Raw genomic sequence first — 8,772 nt, forward strand, 5'->3', positions numbered from 1 at the left:
GGCGGGTAGCCGGAGAGGAGGCGGGGAGGGTACGGAGGGAGAGCACGGTCAACCCTCCTCCTCCTCCTCCTCCTCAGGCGCTGCGTTCTAATTCGGCATTAAAGAGAATTGTAAACGTCTTTCATTTATTTTCAGCTATGCCATAATTTCTAGCAATATCTAAACTAGGTTAAAATCTGTCGCGCGAAATTAATATTAACGCATTAACGCGGCAGCGTTAAGGAGCTCGTGCCGCAGAAAATCTGGCATCGGTGGTGTGACACAAAAGCCGGTGTCGGTGGGGAGCCGCGAAAATCCTGATTGGTAGCTGGGTAATGACGAAACAGAGAAGCAACATTACCTCGCAAGGCACTTTTGAAACCCCAAAGCTCACGTGAGACGTGACGTTACGCGTATAATGAAAGTGATTATTAAAACGTATGTAATTCCAATTAAAGGTCGTCGCGTGTCTCACACGACTTCCCTCTATAAAAATTATTTTGCCCCAAAGAATAAGTTTAAGAACTTTAGGCGGTATTCGAACTCACGACCTTTCGGTTGCAAGCCATACGAGCGACTGACTATGCCACTCAAGCCACGCTTACGCGGCTTGGGAACGAGCGGGAGTTTCTATAGTTGAACCTCCATGTAACAAAATCACCGGTACCCGCTGATTATTTTGTTAAATCGGGAATTTCGTAATATCCAGGGAGACATTCTTCAGGCATAAGCTGCCCGGGGACGCCGAATTTATTCGTTAAATAGAGACATTAGTAAAATCGGGTTTCGTTAAAATATTTTTCGCTATCGCGTCCTACTCTTAAAGGTGTAGTTTAAGCGTGTTCCATGTTTTAGTTCAATAAGTCGTATCCGTGGCCGAAAAATTTAACCACGCCTTATCGAACGTGTGAAAAGAACTGTTAAACGTAGTAACTACAGAAATACAATGATAACGTCACTCTGAAATGTACTTAGACATTAATCAGCTGTTTAAATATGCAAGACAAGCATGTGAGGCCGTAGTTTTACATATTGTCCACACCTACGAGTAAAGCTTCCACACAAATAAAGCCGAGTGTTCAAAACCTATTCAAAAAAAATTCGCACAACGAATAACAAGTTAACTCTATCTGCAGTGTATCCGGATCACTTGTAAATCTCCGCGTCAAACGCGGAGAATGGGCAGTTATCACCCCGATCGTGGCTGACTTTAGGTCTGGACATCACGGGAAAAGATGAAAGCAGAGTTTGTTCACTAATTCGGGTAACAAAACGCAAACGTATTGTGATTAGTATTCCAACGTTGAAACGTGCGCAGACTGGCTTGAGCGACGCTGTGTCTTCAAGTTGGCACCGGTGGCTAGTTGCCTTTCGGTGCGACAGACGGCGCTCTTTTATCTAAAAGGTCTATAGTCACATACAAATTAAAGACCGGCACAATCCCCTTCTGCCGTGCAGAAAACCGCTTCCCAATTTCCCCACTTCCTTCCCTTCCGTACACTTCTCTTCGCAGAATAGCAGGTCTCTAAGCTACTCTTCGCAGAAAAAAGGAGGACGTCCCTCTTTCTGAAATGGAAAGAAGGAATTGAGGTGAGGGGGGGGGGGGGGGGGGGGAGGGGGGCAGTTTTCACCTTTCTGGTTTCGAAACATTCGGGGATGAATTGGGATGTAGTTGATAATGTCTTCGCCAATCGGCCAGCCTGTCTGTCAATCACCTCTTAAAAATCTCGGACAGTGCCCACATAAAGGCGTGCGATCGATCGGTTCTGCCACGACCACTCGATCGCCCCTGTTGGTGCGGCCTGCCGATGTTTTTCCGAAAACTAAAGAGCGCGCGTGAGAGGAGAACTTCTCCCATTTTCCGTGGGGGCGCTGCACATCGGTGAGCGGTCTTGTGAGCTGAAAGCTATACTCTTTCACCTTATGTTGTACCGCAGGAAAGGCTGTAAGCGCGAGATCCTTGCTCTGGGGCAGATCTCGGCGGCACAAGCTCTCGTGCAGTAAGGGCAGCTGTCAACGCTATGAGCTCGCGCTTCCAGCCTTCGCTGCGGTACAACATAAGGTGAAACGGAGTATAGAGAAGGCGCCCAACGCGCTCTTGCTCCGCTACCTATATAAAATATCTACCTGTCATGGGCTTCGCCGATACCGAGGCGCTGCCGCGGTTGCAGAAGGCAGCAAAACTCGCTTTCCCCCCACCTATGCACCGCTGTGCTCGGCGAAAATATCGTAGTGTCACTCAGCGCTCGCGTGTGGGGTTTGTGTTGGCATTTTGGAAGCTGCCGGAAATGTAAATGCGCGTTCTAGTTCTGAGTGCCAGACGGCGATGAAATGTGCCAACTCCACTCGTGAGACAGAAAATTCTGCAGTTGATGAAGTACAATGAAGTCTCTTCCGAACTTGAGTTCGCACCGCTGACTTACATGGCTGGCTACTTGGCCTTTGTTTGCGAACAAAAGGTGACCATTTTTATTTGTAGAAATTGTCATAAATTCAAAGTAATTAGCTGAAACGTTAAACCCAGCAAAGCAATAAGAATTTCTCAGTGAAAGCAAGGAAGGCTAATGTGTAGAACCCGCTAAACTCTGCAGCTGACGTGTCCTGAATCCAAGCGCAACTTAAGGGAAATGCATCACATGACGGAGCATATCAGTCCATGTTTAGCCTTGACCAAGGAGGACTCAGCCATCCACGACCTGAAGCTGTCTGGCTGTGCAAGCTCGTCTGCACCTTTGTCGAGAGGGCTCTACAGTCGGCAGAGATTCGTGGTTGTGGAAGGATTTGCAAGGTCCCCTCGAGCGCTGTGCTTCCACACCTTATGGACTGCCCGCTGATGTGGTGCGTTAACTGCCGAGCCCCCTATCACAGCGAAAAGCGCAGCGAGCTCTTTCTCAGAAAACTCCTCAGACCTTTTTTGGCAAACTAAGCTGGTGACCTAAACAGCCCACTAGAGAATATATTGAGGTTTTCGCGGAAGCCTTTTTCCCGAAAGGTACTCTGCTTGTGAACTATTTGACTCCCTTGGTCTATTGTTTGTGAACAATGAAGTTTATATTGCTGAAGTTATGCACGCGGAATCTGATTTTATATTGTCCTTCACAGATTAATAAATGGCACAGCTCGCGCGTCCTTGAGCGTCGGTTAAAACCGGAAATCATACGGCCTAGCTATATCCAACTATAACTCCTATATTACAATGGTAATAGAAACGGGGCAACAGTTGCGGGAACAAGAAAACGACAATTCGCTCATACTGCCAGCAGAATGCCGCTTTAACGCGCAGCCTGTAGCTAAGTGAGCTTTTCGCAGAAAGAACCATGTGCTTTTATTCTACACAGATTTGTCACATCATTCATGCAATCTGGCACTCGTTTCAATTGAGACTTGCGGCTTCACGAAAAAAAAATCTAAATAGCCACACCGGGCCGGGCCGGGCGTACTGCTCCTCTTTTACTATATTTCGTCTTACCTTAGCATGGACCACACCGTGGCATGGACTAACCGCGAACGCTGTGCTAGAGCGAGCGGCTAGCCTTTACTGCCTTGACAGGAGCACTCGCTGCACGAGCGCTCTTGCAGCCGCCGAGACTTCCTTCGAAGCAAATATCTCGCGCTTTTGGCACGCGCGGCTAACAAGTACATATTAACGTGAAACGAAGTATAGAGTTCCTCGATATGCTCCCCCGAAAGGAACTCCTCTCACCGATAACGAGAGCCACAGCTGGCGCTGCGGGGTAAAGTAGAACTATCGCTCTCACCGGCGGAGTGAGGCATACGGCAGGCCGCTCCCAAGGGGAGTCCTAATCGAGTGGCCGTGGTTCTGGGAACGCGTCGCTTTTAATGCCCTGCCAACTTAGCAGCGAAAAGATTTGTAAATCGGTGCCTTTCGCAGTAGAGACATGTAATTTGCACGATTTTCGCCCCTGATAAACTTGTAAGTACGACATAAATGAAAAGCCGCTGCCAGAAAAAAGAAGTAATCGTTCCACATTGGTCTTTGCCCGACTAAAAACAGACATTACCTCTCAAACGCGCATTATGTAAACTGAAATATTTATATTCATGACAAGAGCTAGACTTTTAGCGCCGCAGAGATCAGTTTGGTATTTCATCGAAACCACTTGTCAGCTGTAAACTCACCACACGTAAGAAAGAAGCATCTCGCATGCAGGGTCCGGCTTGTGGGCCACGAATTGCCGGGCCTGGGCCAAGGTTAAGCCTCAGTACTCGAAGCGAGCTCGCCCTTGAAGAAATATTTTCTTAGCACCGAGGTTGTGGTGCGTTCATCAGTAAGTAAAATAAGCTAGAAGAAGGACCAAGAGACGGGTTATACTCAATTCTACTCTAAAGAGTTTTAGGGAACCGTCTTCGCACATCCGATACGGTACGATGGGCCCCCCGGTACCAACTGCGCATTTGCGAGTCTTGCGAAGTAGCATATTCGCAGATCGTACCGGAGGGCTCATCGTACAGTATCAGACGCGGGGGGGAAGGGGGGGTGTATTTTGACAATGGCACACCAGCGTCTCGGATACAGTTGCACCATGCCTGCCGGCTCTAAGCAATGGCGAACGGTTGGGAGAAGGCAAATAGTACCTGTGAATGCCGCGCGATGGAGCCACCTAAGTACACCAACCTACCGTGTAGTGGAACCAACAAGCTCTTCCGTAGGCGATTCAATGATGTTCCCCAGTAGCACGGACTGCAACAAATCTAAAGGTCCTTGACCGACAGTTTAGAGCTCGGGACCAGTTCGTGGTATTCTGCGCTATATTACTTCTTATTTGTTATAGCTTATGCAAGCAGAGTCATAACGGCAACGTACATCTTTAATGGAGACAGCGTTTTTCAACGACCATGACTGGTTGCCGATGATCGAACCACAGGAGCACGAGCTCAGCTCGCGCAGTTCACGCGCCGGTCACGCTTGCCGGTCATGCAACAACGGCATTATTTTATTATGCAACAATGATCACCATATTACATTATTTTGCCCAGCTTTTACGCAAACACGATCCGGCACCAACTGTTCCTATGCGCGCCATTCCAGGTAACCGCCAAAGCCCCAAACTACCGCCGAAGGCGACTACCAAGCGTCCAGGCATTATCCGCGTTCGCTCTGCACAAGCGCGGCTCGGCCGTGCTTGTTCCGTAGTTTTGGTATTCTGTCTCAGCGAAACTCCTCTGAATCAGGCTGGTCGCATCAAAAAATACGATGCACATGTAAAAAAAAAAAAAAAGAACAACAACATATATGATATATCTTCAATAATAATATAAATACTACATGGTAGAAAAAAAAGGAAAATAAAGGAACGTCCGCCTGGGGTGCTACCTCGCCGTCCGTGCATGTTGTGAGGTGGAGCATCGGCCCTGGACACCTCTTGGAAAGAAGCCGACAGACATAGTGTAACTTATATAGGAGGCACTTGGCCGACTGATCACTTCCGCCGCGGGCTAAACCAGCCAATCAAAACTAGACTCTGCGGGATTAACTTCCGGTAAGCGGACTTGATACAATTCGGTAATCCAGGAACATTCAGTGACTCTAGGCTAATGCAATCACGCGTAGAAAAATAAATTGCAAGATCATGGATCATTTACAGTGAGTGAATAATTGAGCCGGGAATAGCGAAATCACAAAGACGATGAGTGCCGCGACGATACACTTTGGCACTGCTTAATTTGTTCCATCGGATCGGCGCTGCCTGCAGCGTTTAGGCTTAACTCTCTCGGCAAAGGTTGTACTCCTGCAATACCTGGCCGTTTTTTGTTTTTTTTTCAGGCCCTGCATGTCATCTTTTTCTACAGCATCATGGTGAGCATCCTGTACTTCAACGTCATCATGCAGTGGCTTGTACTCAAAGTGGGTAGCTTTCTTCAGTTTACCATCGGAACGCCGGTGTGCGAGTCTATGACCACCACCGCCATCATCTTCCTCGGAACGGTAAGCGCTCTTGCCCTATCTCAAGGAGACGGTGTCTTTGACGTTGTGTAGGCCTCGCCCAGAATCATTTGAATCCAGGCAGCACTCCAGAGAAAGGAGTCGCTTGGTCCAAAATTGGCAATCTAAGGAGCCTAACAGTGTTGCCGAATGGGCACCCCCATTCCATTCCCGTTCCATTCCGAGAATTTGAGTTTTCGATAATTCCATTCCTTTCAACTCCTAGGAATGGGGACACTGGGCCCATTCCCACTCCTCGAATGGCTGAATCGCTCCATTCCCTTCCTCTAATTCCTAAACGTAAAAATTGGCACTTGACAGCTACATTGTGTTGCCGGCATAAGCACCATAAAGCTGACATTATCAAACGCATAGACAATTGCAAAAAAATGCAAAATGCTTCAAAAAAGCACTGATTTTACTAAGCGGAGCGCTGTTGGCACAAAGTGTTTGTTTAAATTGTACTGCAAACATCGAGAAAGTCCCTTGATATGTCGATGCTTGTTTAAAATATCGGTATTTCGACCACGTGGCTCGCAACAAACAGAAAAAACTTAAATCCATAATTTTTTTGGGCAAACTTTTTGCAATTGTTTTCTAGGACTTACGCGGCCAGTGCGTTTGTTTGATAAGACCATAAAAATGTCCAGTTCGTGCGTGGTGCAGAAATAAGCTAGATTACTGTATTCTTCAAATACCTGCACAGCAATACGGCTACTACGGTGCTGGAAGCGACTCCATGCAAAGTGGCAAGAATACATCCCCTGACAAAGTGCATCCTCTACGGCGCAGCACGAGAGACTGTATATACCAGGTCACGAAACTGTCTTTCTGCAGGTCTAGTCAGTTCGGTCACGCGACAAGAGCGGGGACGACAATCTACTTCACCTTACGATGGACCGCCACAGACAGCACGAGGGCCATCGAAACCAATCCAGTGCCTTCTGTTCCGAGTGTCGCGTGACCCTGGGGCGCAGCAACGCGCCGTGCGTGTAGTCCCCCTCACGGTGCTGGATTGCCTGGGGTAACTCGTAACGTCCGCAGCGGTCCATCACAAGGTGAAACACAGTAGGCAGAGACTAAAGTCAAAGGAAATGAGCGGGAATCCTCTACCTTGCTTGTAACCCCAACCCACTTGAACGTAAAACATGTAACACAGAAAACAAGCATCGGAAGAAAGACCAAGTAAACGGCGGACCTACGCGTAAAAATGCAGTATAAAAAGACAAGCGTCGGAGCAAAGCGCAAGAGGAGAGGAGGGAAGTGAATCTCGCTTTCTTTTAATGCCGAAGCAAACCCAGATTTTGCACTTCGAAGGAGTGCGCGCGAATGAACGTGGAAGGCAGCAGGGTTGGCCGCCTGCTAAACAACGCTCCTAGAACCATAAGAAAACAATAACTGATCATCTTTCGGCGGCGCGCGAGTCAACGAGTTATCAGAGCTCTGCGAGTTATGAGTTGTCCCCCGCTCCCAGATCTCAGTCTGTGCGCGCGTGTATTCTCCATGCCTCCGTTTCGTTTGCTTGGTGCTTGGTTTCTTATTTCGCTCGCTCTCGTGTAACGCCACTAAAGTGTTGCACTAAAGCCCTTCGCCTGCGCGAAAGGCGCCACCGCCAGCCTCACCCCCCTCCCCCTCCCTCCCCCTCTGCTCTTCGCTTTGACGCTTCTTTTTTGTATTGCATTTTTTGCGTATAAATCTGTTAGAGCTCCAAGCGGGTTAGCTGTTTCCCTCCCGCTCATTTTATTTCTGAGAAACTGGCTCGCTGACTGGCTCAAGTTCGCTAGCCGTAAACACTAAAAAAAAAAAAGAAAAAAAGAACCGGGTCCATTCCATTTCTATTCCATTCCGGGGTCGCGAAAATTCGGAATGATTCCGGAATCATTCCAACTCCGGAGTGGCAACTCCGCAACACTGGAGCCTAACTTGGGTCTAACAAGGTTTTGCTTCAAGACGTTAGTCAGAGCCAAAGTACCATGGAGGTGGGAAGCTTCCGGAGGCGACCTGAGGCCACCAGAGGTGAAGTGGATGTACACGCCCCCAAGATGACCAAAACAATGAAACGCTACTGGACGAACAGGTTAGCTGACTTAGCGGCCACTGGTCTTTCAGTCGCCCTCTAGGCGCAGGGGCCCCGAGGGTGACCAAAATAGCTGTCGAAGTCAGCTCTGCTTTCCGTCCAATAGCGTCTCTTGGCTTTGGTAGACGTTAGGGGCTTGTAATTCCACACTACGGGCTTCAACTCTGGCTACCTCATGTCACCTAGAGGAGCTTCCTACCTCCATGGTGCTAAACTGCTCTTCTTCGGCTTTGGCTGTTCTTTGGATCGCACATAATGCTCAAAGTGCCAGGCAATTGCCGAAACTGCAACGTGTCAAGGAAACGAGCAGTGAAGCCGAATAAATTCAGAATTGTTTGGCAATTTAGGCCAAAAGTGGCAAAGTCCAAACCGATGCGCCAAGTTGGAGCCGTAATTTGGGCCTTTCCTCGAGATGTGTGTCCAACAGAAATAAAATGACCATCGAATAACCAAGCAGTGAAGCCTAACTCCGGCACATTTTTGGCAATCTATAAACAAAATACCCAGACGGTGGCCACGAAATTCCTAAGTTTGGTTATGTATTGGCTTCTTAGAACAGTAAAGGTCCTGAAGCTACAGTAAAAAACCACACTATGGCCAAAAAACTCGTACTACCTGGAAATGTATTCCAGTACTATCATGACAACAAGAACGCACAGTTTGGATAGACAAAGCCTCAGTCGCAGTTGTTGTGATATTTTTCTAGCGTTAAAATCTGCTGATAGTTATAAAAAATATGTAGATTAAAGTAAAACGATTTCTTTATAGTCGA

The sequence above is a fragment of the Ixodes scapularis genome, unplaced genomic scaffold, assembly GCF_016920785.2.
Source record: "Ixodes scapularis isolate PalLabHiFi unplaced genomic scaffold, ASM1692078v2 PGA_scaffold5__190_contigs__length_132052651, whole genome shotgun sequence".
In the NCBI taxonomy this organism is placed as follows: domain Eukaryota; kingdom Metazoa; phylum Arthropoda; class Arachnida; order Ixodida; family Ixodidae; genus Ixodes; species Ixodes scapularis.